Genomic DNA, 15,461 nt, shown 5'->3' with positions numbered 1-15,461 from the left:
ATTTCTATTTGAAGGACAATTGAGACCATCGTGAAATTAAGCCCACAGAATGCACTATTAAAACTCCAACAAGTTAGGAAATCACTACTCAAATGGAACTGACACATTCACCGTAGGCCAAAGAAGTGTACTTTGAAATAATCACAGAGTTGTGTTTAGTCGTTTTTCTCCATGTACCAGGTGCTTGAAATATTCATGGGGGAGAGAGATACTCTTATATTCTATGGATGTAAACATGTCTAAAACTGTTGCAGTGGCATATAACATTAAATTATATAATAATTTACTTTGGAGGTTCTTTTCCAAAACTAGAGAAGATATGGGGTTTATATTTACTTTACTAATCTGACAAATGTGACTACCAAGTTTTTCATTCTTTACAAAATGTGTCTTATCCTTCAGGGTTGGAGGGTTGATGCTTTGCTTTTGAACATGAGGGAACGTGAAACCAGGTTGTGTAGGCGTCATGAATCAGCCAGCCTGCCTGAGGCGAAGGACTCAGGGAAAAGAGCAGCTGGACAAAAAGTAAAAGATGAGTTTGGCTGATACAGATTTTGCTTTGAAGGCTAGGCTAAAAATTTTGAGCTTTCTAATTATCTAGTTGATAAGACTGCCTACAAGGAAAATAGGATGTGATGCATAGAATCCTTGTCTAAAAAGTTAAAACTGCTAAGTGAAATACTACAGATAAAGCACATTTTTGACATTTCACACACCTTGTCTTGTAAAGAATATAACCTGGTTTTGTCCACAGCATTATTTTTACAGTTTGGAAAAGAATACTGAATTAACTTTAGAATTGTAGATTGAGCAAAATCACATAGTTTCCTTAAAACAAAACAATACATTTGGATAAATATATTCTAAGCAAAGAGGGCAATTTCATTGCTGGATCATGAAGTGTTTGCAAAATTCATTATTTTTTAAAAAGGATAAAAAGCACACCTAGAAAAATATTTGTGTGTGTACTTCAACTTTTTACTTACTAGTCACCTTGACAGTTTCAAAGATCAAGCGATATACATTTTTTAGGTACAAAAATCATGGTGTGTTTCTCAGAGGAAGCTTTTCGTGGAATTATGCCTTTATTCCACTGTTTTCCTGTTAACTTTTTCATGTTTCCTCCCTGGAGCCTATCATCTGACCAGAGGTAAAATAAGGAGATTAGGCATTCCCTCAGGGCCTCCAATTTCTCCTTTTTTCACTTAACCCCTCCAGAAACACCCCTCCAGAAACTCTATTGCCAGGAAATTCAGAAAGCTTGAAAACACCATGGTAATGGTGAAATCATGCTTCCAACTTTGCCCTCTTTCACAATGAAGTGGCTGTCTATTCCCTACCAGATCCCTATATCAACACACGCTCTTGTGGAGAGTTTTAAATTAGCCATTTAGAGTTGAGCAAAAATTTAAGCCAGAGGACATGTATTTCTAGTATTAGCATTAATTGTGGAATTAAAGTCTTTGTGCCCCATTAAAAGCAGGTCAAATACTGGTGGAGAAGGAAGAAGGAAGGGGAGAGGCAGCCATCAGGGGCAAGGAGGTGAAGTGGGAGGCCCAGTGACTGCCAGGGGCTCATCAGAGGCAATCATTTTGAGTATCAGATTCTAACTTTCTTCTCTGGAGACTGAATTCCAAAAACGCCCAACAAGGTCCTCCAAGCTCAGTCTCGAGGCGGCCGCATTTATCCGTGTGTGTGTGACCCGTGTGGGGGGCACTGAAGTTTTCTCTTGATCCAGGCGGTCCACCGCAGACTCCTCCCTGCCTCTGACGGGCATTTGACCATGTCGGAAATCGGCAGCCTGCCATCAGACAGATGGGAATGAGGGCGAGCGGGAGAGGGACCATGTAAGGGTAAGAAATATGTTTACTGAGGCCAGCGTTCCCAGCTGGGACCCCAAGGCAGCTGTCTGCACTGACTGAAAGCTAAGAAGCCAGCGGTGAAAAGGACACAACGTCTCAACATGACTGGATCATCATTCCACCTTCAGAAGTAACAATGCAAACTACTCACAGGCAGAGAACATTATCAGAGAGAGAGAGAGACAGGGAGGATGGTCATGGTTGGCTTCCCAGTAAAAAAAAAAAAAAAGCCTAGCAGAACCAGTGAGACAAGGTCAGTGCTTCGTGTCTGCAAAGGTTGACCAGATGATCTTACAAATGCTGCACTACCACCCCCCTCAAAAGAAACCTTCCAAACATATTTTCAAGTTCTAAAACAATAGTGCCATTACTGTTATGGCATCCACTCCAAGCTTAAGAAGCTGGTGGTATCGAGGTAGCAGCTCCTTCTGTGGGTTCCATTTCCTTTATTACCCCCCCTCCCTTGAGAAAAGACATAGCCAAGATGACCACTGTCTCATGAAATTTGGGGAATGACTCTTAGATTTGTCTGGGGTGCCTGCCTGGTCTGATTTCACCATTACCATGGTGCTTTCAAGCTTTCTGCATTTCCTGGCAATAGAGTTGGCTGAAGAATCTGCCATCTGTCATGGCATTTAAAAGATAAAAATGGAATCATAAATAGAGCCAGTTCTTCAGAAAAAAAAAAAAAAAAAAAAAAAAAAAGTCCAGCCGGCATGTCAAAATGGAGGACATTAGCATGTTCTTTTAGTCCCCGGCTGCCAGCAGCTGAAGTCAGCTTGCTAATCACTTGGTGTCATCTGTCCCAGAATGCGATGCCAAATCTTTCTTCCAGGCCAGCAGCACCAAACAATACAGGAGAAATTTATGATTCACAAAATAGTTTTGCAGAAGGTAAAATCTGACCATGAAACTCCCCCGTTTAATTAATGCTGCCATAGCTTACATTAAAAAGAGAAGGGGGAAAATTCTCTGCCGCAGAATTTATCTCTTCTACCCAGCCAAATTCCTTGCCAGATTTAACAGCAAGCAACATAAATTTAGGTGATTAGATTGGTTGCATATATTTAATTTTTAAAAAGCACCATAATCACACTTTCATTAAAACAGGCTTTCAGCTTTGGTTGAGCGCCACTTGACAAACAACACAGCAGTCGATGATTGGGTTAGTGAAATGACAAGATTAAAAGGAGGGTCTTCAGCAGATGCTAGGCTCTTCCATTATAAATATGTAAAACTGCTGGCCAAACATCAGAATGACACATTGAGAAGGTTCCTTCCCACAAGCACAAATTGTCCACAAATTTTTGGTACAACCAGGTATAATGGAAAGACCTCTCCAAAATGAGATCTCTGCCCAAGTTCAGCTCTGATACTTAGTTATGTCAATTTAGGTGACTTTCTTTGTCTCTTGGAAACTCAGTTTTCTCATCCATAAAATGGGAGCAAGACATCTCTCTCAAGGTGGTGGTGTAAGGCTTAAGGGAAATGATATACACACAAAAAAGGGTCTAGAACACTGCCTGATGCATTACAGGTGTTCAAGCAATACTAGCTTGCCTACATATAAATGAAGGGATTGGATTAAATCAATGCTTTTCAACCCTTGCTGTTTGTTTACTGTCTCTCTATGGGCCTGTTCCCTAATCTTAAGTCATTCAAACACCATCATCACAATTGTTGTCATTTTCTAGTACTACCTGTACTCTTATTACCTACTGTTTTGTTTTATATCAACTCACTTTTCTGCTTAAGTAAATGTACTTGAAAAGCAACCTTTTAAATACTAAAAGCTCAAAGTTTTCACTCATAAAAACTTAATCACTACAAATACTATAAAAATAAATACAGGAAAACAAACTGTTTTTCATTCTAGCTAGATATTGTTGGCCAATGGCTTGGAGCCTGAGGCCTGTACACTCTTTGCTAAAAAGGGAAAACAGTTAATACTGAAGAGGTGTTAAGGACATATGAGCACAGGCCTGAGACTTCCTTCTAGAAACAGAAGGATTGAGAGAATTAAAAGGGAGTAGTTTCCCACTCTTCAATCCCTATTATTTATTGTCTCCTTCCTGTACCAGCCCACATCATTTTGCATCTTTGTATCATTGGTGCTACTAATCACTCATTTTAGGAAACAGAACCACAGATTTTTTGCTAAAAGAAAACCTTGCCCAGAAGCTCAGTGTGCAAAACAAACTAAAAGTCAAACCACCAAAAAACTAAACCAAACAAAGTTATCTCAGAAAATTGGGATGTGAGCTGCAGAGTCCCACCAACTCAGCCCCTTCATTTCCTGTCTCTGGGAGGCCCTCAGAAGCCTCCTGTAAATCTTCAAACTCCTCAGAACATACTTGGAACAACGGACTGGACCAGACTGGAGATGGCTAGTCCCAACAGCATCAGAATCACCTGGAGAGCTTTTAAAAATACAGATTCCTGGGCCCGAAACTGGACTTACCAAAGTCGCCTCTCTGTGGTAAGGCCCAAGAATTTGAATTTTTTAAACCTCTCAGGTAAGTCTCTTCAGAATCTAGAAAGTTAGACATTCCTGGGATGAATGATTTCTAAAACACCATCTAGTATGATTCTCTATGCATGTGAATTAGGAAGCTGTTATGGTATCACCAATCCTCACATCAGGGATTTTGTTTTTCATTTTCAGCTCATCACTAACATCTGATTAAGGCCTAATTGTTATTTCTCAACATCTTTACATGTTCATTCTTTGGCTTCACCAGTAGGATCTCTGGTTTCTCCAATACGGTCATTAATGTCTTCAACAGACTCTCCCATAGGCGTTGACGGGGGAAAGCAGGAATGGACAGGAACAAGAAGTCCCAGCAACGGGTGTCAAATGAAAAGCCCTGAATGTGATATACCTAGGTTAAGCCAAGAAGCATCCACCCTCCATTAACAAACAGGAAAAAAAGAATCATCATTGCTCTTTATACCTTCTTTCCTCCAAGATTAATCTTAGTGTTGTAAAGATTGGAGAGAAAAAAATGGGGCCGAGGAAAGAATATAGTAAACAATGATAACAACAAGAATGACAACAACAATAGTAACAGTAAAAATAGAAACCAATATTTATCTTGTTCTTCCTGTGTGCCATGTATTGTTTTCAGTACTTTATGTACGCAAGCCCATTTAAACCTCTCAGCAACTCTCTGAGGCAGCTATTATGAGTATCATTCTTTTTCATGGAAGAGTTAATGAGCGCACAGGAGAATGTGTGACTTGAGGAAAACCAGAGATGTGATGTAATGAAGGCAGGAACTGACCCCAGGCCTATGCCTTCCCAAGCCAAAGAACCAGTGGGAAAAGTATTCCCCACTTCTGATGTTTCAGTTAATACTGAGCAACACTCAAGCACTGAATCGGTTATTGAGAGAGTGACCAACCAAATGATTATCTGCTTGTTAAGAACATTTGTCAAGGGAAAAAAGAAGATATTAGTTCAAACTCCCCTGGATTTTTTTGTTTAACAGTTGAACTATCCAAATCATCTTTTCAAATCATCATTCCAAATGCCAAAAAGGCAAGCAAAATCATCTTTACTGACATTTAAATACTGTCTATCATAGCAGACATATTGAATTTAGATAGGTAAGATATATGATAGAGGAGAGTGGTATTTGGACACGGGTATATCAGTGTAATTGATAGTTTATGGGAGCCCATCAAATAACACAGGAGTCTGCGACATTTATGTTATTTTATAGCATTCTTTTGAAGGTTGTTTTCTGACATGGTAAAAATTATACTGGAGGCCAGAAGTCCTATGTGTATGGAAAATGAATCAATGCTCTCAGGGCCTCCTTCTTAATTGGTAAAATTCAGGGTTAGATGTGTACCATGGTCCCCCAAAGGCTAGTCCCAGATTTCCGGGTTCTCATCCCAGTCCTGAGGTCCCTGGGGAAACTCAAGTTCAGCCAGCTTTGAAAACTGCTAAATGATAGATCCTCTGCAGTTTTTCTTGCTTTCTGTGACTGGAAACAGATTTCAGTATTTTAAATGAATGTAGACTTTCATTAATGTTGTATCTTTGCCTTTTCAACAGATTGTTATTCCTTCCAGTGATTTATTTGATACAGAATCCTTGAACAGGTGCACAGCCCCCAATTATAACACGGTTTCTATGGGGAAATACGATCCACTTTATGGCAACATGATTTATGATGTAGTTACCAGAACACATTGTGTCAAAAGGCACTGTCTGCTTATGCCAAATGTTTACTAGCAAATTCCTTTTCCTCAGATAGAAAAACATACTCAAAAAGAGGTAAATTACTTTTCCACAGCTCTCATTAGCGGGGATCCTCAGGTCTTCACATGTCTCTTCATGGAACAGCTTGCATTGAGATCTGCTTAGGTGTTTATTTTTAAACAACGAGCCCTAATTTCTTGGCTGGCTGCTGTCATTTTAATTGTGCACCTTTCCCTTTCATCCATCGAGGGAGTGGATGAAGAGCATACTTACACCAGAGCTGGAAAAGGACCCATTTTTTTCCCTCCTTTGTCTTTCTAAGCACTAATCCAAAGAAGGAGTTCTGAAAAGTTTCCTCGGGGCTCACCTGAACGCGTCCCTGTGGGCAGCTGCCGTGCTCTTGTGTACATAGCAGACTATCTGTCCTGCTATGTCCATTTGGCTGAAGCTTGTAATGGGGACCCCAGGATAGTGCACGTATTCGACCTGGCCATATCGCGGTGGGGAGGTGATGACGTAGAGAAGTTCCTCAGGCTTGTCTGTTCCATCCACAGCAAGGAGGGTGGTGGTCATCAGGAAACCTCTGTCACCTTTAGACACCAAAAGTGGCTTTGCCCGGATGACAATATCACCTGCGTGGCAGAAGAGGTTGTGGTCAAGAACCAAATTTTTAAAAATAAAATGTCCAAGGTGAAGGTAAAAAGCAAAAGGCCAAACTGTGCAGAAGTCAAAACTAATATGACATAGCAAGATTTCTATAACAAGGATTAATAAAAGAATTCAGCCAAAGACATGAGCAGATATCACAGAGAAGGCGTAACAATATGGCCAATAAAGGCACAAAAGATGCTCAATCTCATGAATGGTCACAGAAATATAAATCAAGATCACAATAAGTTGCCATCTTGTAACCCTCTGATTGGCAAGGATGTAGGAGCCTGATGATACCAAGTGTTGAAGAGGATGTAGAATCTTGCATATGAGTCTGGTAGGAGTGTAAACTGGTACACAATCTGGAATTATTTTGTAAAGAGTTGGATACTCACCTATGCCTTGACCCAGTGATTCCACTCCAACTGCATGCTGGAGAGAAACACATACACTTGTACCCAGGAGATCTGTGCTAGAATGGTCATGGCAGCACTGTTTGTAACTGAGAACAACGGAGACAACCCAAATGCCTTCTCAAAAGGTGAATGTATAAACAAACTGTGGTCTATTCATACAACTGAATTTTGTACAGTAGCAAAACAGGTGCACTAGAGCTCTATGCAGCCACACAAGATGTAGCTTATTAACATTTATTAGCTGAGTGAGCAAGTCCCAGAAAACTATAAACAAAAGTAAGAAAATTAACACAAAATTCAGGATGGTGGTTCTCACTGGAGGTTGGAAAGAGCACATAGGTAGATGTTTGATACTGTTAACATTCCAGTCCTTGTATGTGTGATGGCTACATAGGTGTTCTTATGTGTGTTTAAAAGACTATGAATGAGTGTCTGAATGAGCAAAGGAGAAGAGGATCACACATAGACAAAGGATACAGTGTTTCACAAACTAACGATTTTAATCCAATTTTGCTCACCTGAGGTTCATTAAAAAAATGATCACAACTAAAATACTATAGAGTTTCTACTTTGTACAGTTACAGGGTTAAGGTATTGTCATATTTCTCAGGCTATAAATGAGGAAACTAAGGTGTAGAAATGTTAACCAACTTGCTAATGATTACACAATTATGAAAGGTGGAGCTTGAATATCTGACCCAAGAGCACACACTCAAACATTTTATTATTTTGCTTCCTTTCTTTAATATATAAGGAATTCTTGAAAATTAACACCAAAACAGTGAATATCCAAAAGGAAATGTGTGTAAAATAAATGCCAAGTCATTTCTAAATTAAAAATACAATCAATAAAATCTTGAAAAGATATTTAGTCCTATAAGGAAAAAAAACATCCAGGACGTATAATTTTACCCCAGTGTTTCTCAATGAGGGACAATTTTGCCCCCAGGGGACATTTAGCAATGTCTGGAGACATTTTGGTTATCCTATCTGAGAGATGCTACTGGCTTCCAGTGGGTAGAGACCAGAGATGCTGCTAAAAATCTGATAATGCACAACAAAGACGTATGCTTTCCAAAATGTCAATATTGCCAAGACAGGGAAACCCTGTTTTAGATGATCAAATTAGTCTTTTTTGTATACTATGCTTTTAAGTCAAAATGCTATGCAACTTATGTCCAACCTAAGAATCAATGACCAACTTAATTTTAAATCAAAACCTGAGCCCCAGATTCTTCAGAGGGAGTCAAGATGAATACATCAAGGAAGTAAGAAGAATGAACAAGGCTGGGGAAACAAAAATCACGCACAGGAGGCTTCACCAGGAGCAGAAGATAGAGCTGAGTGGAGGAAGAGCATCTAGGTTTTGCCTGAACCCAACTTTTCAGCACTGTAATGACAGAGTATGGATCAGGGTCAACTACAGACAATGTCCTTCTCAACTTCTCTCAAAGATGTCCATGTCATTTTTGCCACTGCACATACCAGAAGACACAGCACAATGGGAAGGCATAATGTTATTTATAATAGCTCCCAAATGGAAATAACCCAAGTGTTCAATATGCTAATATTAGTGTTGATTTAGTTTAACAATTCAGTATAGTTTCATTTAGAGATGAACAATTACGGCTATAAAGTTACACTGCAAAGTGAGAAAACTGATGCTAAGGAAGGGAGGAGGGAGCGAGAAGGGAGGGAGGGAGGAAGGAAAGAGAGAGAGAGAAAGAAAAGAAGGAAGGGAGGAAGGAAGGAAGGAAGGACAGCAACAGTGAAGGAGGAGGGGAAGGAGAGAACACTGTACAGAGATAAAACACCACTACGTTTAAAAAAAAAAAGGAAATTATGAACTTCTGAAAACGTTAACAGGTTAATGTATCTACCTGATGTAAGTTTTCACAAATACTTTTAGAAAATAATCACGTGTCAGTTGTAGCAGAGACTAGTGAGGCACTCACCAGCCTCAATGCCTTTTCTTCCTGGATGCACTGCTCCAGTTTCTACTGCCCAGACTCCTTAATTTGGCCCGTGACTGCAGTTCAGCCACAGGTACCCTACCTCCAAGCCTAGCCCATGAAATTCTCTCATTATCCTCCATATTTCACTCTCAAAGTGACTCCAAGGACTTCTGAGACAAACGATCCCCTAGCTAGAAAGAACCCCTAGGTGGCTGCTTGGAACAGAACTCTCCTCCACCATGCTAGGGAATGCATCTCGGTAAGGCAATGACAGGATAACCTGCCCTAATACATTAGGTGCATTTTACTTGTATTACGTTTCACCTGGACAAATACTTATGATGAATGCAGTCTTACTTTTGCAGAGAGAAATAAATGTGTACAGTAACATGTAGCTTATCTGAGAGTCACTTATTAGACACCTTCAAGGAAACAAGCAAATAAAATATATTATTATACAGCCCCAAAATAAACATCTGAAGATCAATCAAGCTAGCTTAAAATTTGTCTTAAAAAAATTCAGAACAACTGTAATTTTACCATACATATGAAGTAAGACTTTTACTGTACCTAAGCATCCAATTTAATTTAGCTCTGAGCTTCCTGGCAGCCAAGGCAAAAAAGAAAGCACTCTGTCAATCAAGCACATACTGAGGATCTAAGACTATGCTTGGTCCTAGGAATATATAGATCCTGGACTATACAGATGAATAAGATAGGATCTTTACCCTCCTCACATAAGTTCTAAGGAAAAGTATGGGGTAGTGAGTGACATGTTGGGAATCAAGGGCTTACACTCTCCCTTGCTGAGATTCCTTTCCAGTACTTTTTTTTCAATCTCTTTCTTCTGCCATTTATGTGCTGCTGAGTCCTATCATGCAAATGGCCTTTAATTAATTCAAGAAGATAATTATCTTACAGCATTCTCCCTTGTCCCTGAAGAGTATTGTCAGCACTTCCAAAGTGAACAAAGAAATAACTTCCAACCTTTACAATAACAAAATTCCTTTCTATTATATTTTTATTTTAAGACACATTTATTTGTATTTCCTTTATTATTGTTGTATTGAAAATATTTTTCCTTTCAAACTCTGTTTTCAAGTAATAACTCAATCCCTGAAGATAAAACTAGAGTCACCACATTGATTTGGTAAAATTTTACTTAAAGCTTAAAACCCTGACAGTTAAAGTAGCCTGTGCAGCCATATTGTGGGCAAGGCTGGATTTTTAATAGGCTTTTTGAAATACTGAAAATAACAAATGAATTGGCTACACTCATAAACGTCATAGGTCCCAGGCAAAGCAAGTGAGGAGTCAAAGGATCAAATCATAAATGATGGAATTTCAAGATAGAGGATGGAAGGAAGAAAGGAAAGGAGGGAAGGAGAAGGGGTGGGAGAGAGGGAGGGAGGGAGGGAGGGAGAGAGGAAGAGAGGGAGGGGAAAACCTTTAAGGGCTTACACCAGCTCACTTCTGGTTGTAAAAGTTGGTTCCAATAAACCCTGATAGAAATGCTTTACCTTTTCCCATATCCTTGATGGTGATCTGACAGTCAAATGCAGGGGACCTATTGTCACCGTCCCAGAGGTAGAAGGTGAAGCTGTCTCGGTTCTGGGAATCCATTGCGTCAGTGTGTGTGTATCTCAGCAAGTTCAGATCCACTTCTTCCTGAGTGCATTTCATGCCAGGATGGAGAGGGACCCAGTCCCTCCCTATCTGAAAGGTGTCAGAATTAGTCAGCTGCCCAGGGTTTTTTCCCCACCACGATGTGTCATTGGACATCTGCCATATCCTCTGAAAACTTCCAATATAAATGGTATTTCAGGAAAACTCTAGATTTAATTTTTTGCCATTCTGCATCATCTTTTCCATTTAAAGAAATTTATTAAAACAATTTTAGGCCTTGGGGAAAAAACGAGCTTTAACCAAAGGATTTTTGACAAAGTCATGTGGCAATTCAACTGCAGTGCTATTTCCAAGGTATTTAACACAAGCAATCATAGCTGATTAAATATTTCAATTATTGAGAGCAGGTGGGTAATCGAGCTGTTGGAATTGATTCTTTAAAAATTAAATGTGTCTCATTTGGGGTTTCCTTTTTTGTTCTTAGTTCTTATCATTGTACAACTAATAAAACCTATTATTTCAAACTGGTTTGCCACTGGGCTTATCTGAAGTAGATAAAACATAAATAGAATGGGTGTATTTACTGTCCGCACATTTTTAGGCTTCCTAAAGACCAAAAGTGATCAAAGTCCCTATCACTCCCTACATTTATACCCTGAGTCAGCACAAAAATAACTGCAAATATCATATATGTATTATGTATCATGCTCTTCTAATAATAAGCTGGCATTAGTTAAGCATATATTCTGTACAGAACTCGTGCAGAAATTCTGGCATTTTCAATTAAAAGAGGTCCTTATGCTGAGGGAGAGCTGAGAACTGAGACTATTAGAAAATACAATAATAATAAATCTGTCTCTGATTAATAATTCTACTGTTTTCTCCTAAAAATGCATAGCTTTCCCTAAGAAGGGCTCATAAAAGTCATTTGAAGTAATTCAAGCAAAATGTCATCTTAAAAATTTACTATATGATATTATCTTGTGCTTTTCCTGTCTGGTTTAAGAGACTATAACAGAAATTTAAACGATTTTTAAAAAATTTCCTTTGTCACATTATTCCACATGCCTTCTCTCCCCTCACTGTGTTACCACTTCCTTTTGTCATTCTATTTGATAAAGTTCCCTCCTCTTTAATGTTTGTGCCCATCTGATGTTTGCACACAGGTATGCTCTGCCCCAGTGCTCACTGGGTGTAAGTTAATTATATTATAATAATTAAGCATACTGTTTGTTTGCATCATAAGATCTGTTTGTAAATTTAATTTTTAAAACAGATTCTCTTTCAGGTTTTAAACGAAACAGGCTGCAATTCTATTTAATGTTTTTCTTTATAATCTTTTCCCAGAAAGTAAATACAGAAGATGATATCTTTTGCTCTCCATCATCTCCATTTAATTCCCCACTTGCATTCCCAAGTGTGAGCTCTGACTTGACAAAATCATTTGCAAGCCCCAAAAGAGGAAGAAAATAAGATTCAGTCTCAAGGTGGGGAAAACGCAGGAAAGTCAACCAGAAAACCAGGATACGTGAGAAAGTCCAGGAGGCCTGGACCCTGGTCTTGGAGAGACTTGGAAAACCCCTAGAGAGTTGGGAGAGAACTCTGTGGCGCCATATTGGGAACACGGACCCATCTGGATTTTCTCATAACCAAAACACTTCAGTTCCCATGTCACCCAAATGTGTGAGCTGTCACTGCATTTCTGCTTCATTACTCTTTGAAATGAAATAAGGACACAGCTGCACCTCAATTTAAATCAGTGATTGCTCTTCACTTTGATTCTCTATGGTGCCCACAATCTAAGACAATCAAGCTGTTCTACACATAATGAATCCTTGCTGCTTTTCTCAGGCTGTACCTACATTACATTAAAAGTTAAGCATTCAGTCAAATAATCACATTGGAGATGGCTGGTGGTTACTGTTGCTAGCCTTACTTAATCTACCATTCAAACAGACATTTTGATGGATTACTCAAGTGACCTTCTCAAGTGACTGATCTATAATTTGTATTGGGTTGATTCTTGGACATCACACACACAAAGTCTGAATCAGACTGGTGAGCACCATTTGTGAAAAGACTATCTTTTCTCCATTGTATTACCTCTGCTGCTTTGTCAAAAATCAGTTGACTACACTTGTGTGGGTCTATTTCTGGGCTCTCTATTCTGTTCCATTGATCTGTTTGTTTATTCTTGTACCAAACCAACACTCTCTGGATTACTGTAGTTGTATATTAGTCTTGAAGTCAGGTAGTGTCAGTCCTTCGATTTTATTCTTCTATGTTGTGTTAGATATTCTGGGTATTTTGCCTCTCTAGATCAACTTTAGAATCAGTTTGTTGATACCCACAACAACTGCTCTAAAAAATAAAGTCTATTTTTAAAAAATCAAAATCTAGTAGAAATAAAGATATCTCAAAGGATGCCTGGTTCTCATCAGTAACTAGACAACTTGCTTTACCCCAGTAACTCCCTATGCTCCAATTTAGGTACAATCCCAATGGGGAAGGAGCAATGATGAACCTTAATTTTGGTTGAATTTACCCTGAATTGAGGAAGTAAATTTAGAATAGTGTGAGTTCACCCCAAACTAGGAAAATTAAATTTTCTACTTCTGAGCAAAATATGGCTATTACAGAATAAATTCAGTTATAGAAATCTGTGCATTTAGAAAATTTATACCTGTTACATTCATTTTGAAAAATAAAAGTAAAAAGGTCACTAACCTTAAACTGAAGTTGCCCATTTTGGGGAAGCCTTTCAAATAAGTAGTAAATCTTCTCCCTGGGTGAGTCTTCATCTATGGCTGAGAGAACTGCACTAGAAATAATACGAGTTTCACCCATATTCACTGTAATTTCAGCTTTCCTGTAAAAAGGAAGATGTCTGGGTTGATATAAAAAATAGAAGACATCACCTTAGGAGGGGACACTCATAATGACTATTACAGCGTTCAACCTTAAAAAATTAGGAAATGATATTCAATATCCAAAGTACTGAAAATGATGAGTCAGATTTGTAAAATAAGCTTTCATTTCACCTTGCATGTGAACGTCCTAAAGACAATTAGTCAGCAACAATGAGTATGGCATGAGGTAATTACATACTTCTGTCTACTTGTACAGAACTTTATAATTTTCTGTTAAAATTTATTTTAAAACTGATTTTGTTTCCAAAATTTTATCTGATACAACAACAGCTCCATGAAGTAAGTGGGCTAGGTATTATTGTTCTAATTTTACAGACAGGAACTTAAAGAAATGAAATGACTTATTCACGGGTGTTCTGGTACCCTTTATGATAGACCATTATGAATTTGGTGATATTTAGGTAATCTGTAGCCCTCTACATTACTCTCCTCCTTGGTAATGTTCTGGGTAACTAGTGTTCTCTTCACAGTAACTCATCTTTTCCAAATGCTACAGCTGCCCGGTCAGCTCCTGGCATCTTGAAGAGAAGGCTCGGACAGAGAGCAGGTGCTGCTTCTACCATAAATGCTTCTGCTATGGGTTTTGTGTCTCCTATAAAGGGCTGCTGCTTTCACAGCCAATATGGCTGTTTTCCCTGGTCCTACCACCTGTGTTTCTAGCTCTTGGTTTTGGTCATCACACATGGCCTATGTCCAACTTGACACTTTGTTTCTGAGAAAAACTGGGAAGTTTCCTTGGGATTCAGATTAAGAACATTTGTGTAGCATCAACTGGTCATTCTCAACAGCCTTCCACTCCTCTGCTGACAAACCACAGCCCAAGTACCTGAGTTCTAACCTCTTTTACTAGGTTCTTCTTGCCTACTCATAACTGACATCTTCCCTGGCCATAGGAGGTGATTTTGCCCACCTCTTTACTAGAGAATATTAATCCTATCATTTTAGAAGGCTAGAATGATGGTTTAGGGCTTATGGAGATTAGTGGTGGGTGGTTTCTTTGCGGGGGGGGGGGGGTCATGCCACACGGCTTGTGGGATCTTAATTCCCTGAACAAGGATCGAACCCGGGCCCCTGGCAGTCAGAGCATGAAGTCCTCACCACTGGACCGCCAGGGAATTCCCAGTGGTGCTTTTTTTTTTTTTAAAACACATGACTGTGGGGAAAGGTCTCCCCTCCCTTTTTTTTTAAATATTTATTTATTTGGCTGCACCGGGTCTTAGTGGTGGCACACGGGATCTTTGTTGCCGCAGGCAGGATCTTTAGTTGCGGCACGCGGGATCTAGTTCCCTGAACAGGGATTGAACCCGGGCCCCTTGTTTTGGAAGCACAGAGTCTTAACCGCTGGACCATGAGGGAAGTCCCCCCAGTGGCACTTTTAATATAGAAACAGATGAATCAAAACAGGAAGCCAATACAATGAAGATGATAAGGAGTCTGGTAGAAAGAAAGGGTCAGAATTAAATTTCAGAGGGTCCAAGAGAGAAGAAGGTATGTCATAGTCTGAGTTACCCTGAAAGGGACAAAGACCTTGGTGCAAGTAATTTATTTGGGAAGTGATCTCAGGAACAAGTGAGAGGGAGGGAGGAGTGAGGAAGGGAAGGAGGAAAAGGCAACAAACGGTGTATTTACTGCTATAGGGCTCAATCCTGCTGGGGATCCTTTGAAGAGCCATGTAGAATATGCTTCAAATTATGCTTCAGAAGGATAGGAGGCTGGGATACTTATCTTATCCACTACCTTTCATAGGTGGAGGGTTGCCCTCAAAGTATTCTCCCCTGTGCCTGGACATGGGCTGAATGAGCCACTGCTGC

The 15,461-nt window shown here is 39.4% G+C and overlaps 1 protein-coding gene across 1 annotated transcript in view; it reads right to left on the bottom strand.

Annotated features, from left to right (window-relative positions):
- The window catches only part of LOC308618414 (FRAS1-related extracellular matrix protein 1-like), a gene marked incomplete at its 3' end in the record, with an annotated part of 47,425 nt that extends 40,938 nt beyond the window's left edge, over nucleotides 1–6,487 (bottom strand). Inside the window, exon 1 of the mRNA XM_081236214.1 lies at nucleotides 6,440–6,487. The remainder of the gene's footprint in view (nucleotides 1–6,439) is intronic.
- Between the last annotated feature and the right edge of the window lie 8,974 nt (nucleotides 6,488–15,461).

This window comes from Mesoplodon bidens (genome assembly GCF_964165515.1).
Source record: "Mesoplodon bidens genome assembly, chromosome: 6".
Lineage (NCBI taxonomy): Eukaryota > Metazoa > Chordata > Mammalia > Artiodactyla > Ziphiidae > Mesoplodon > Mesoplodon bidens.
This window is presented reverse-complemented; position numbering and strand designations above follow the sequence as displayed.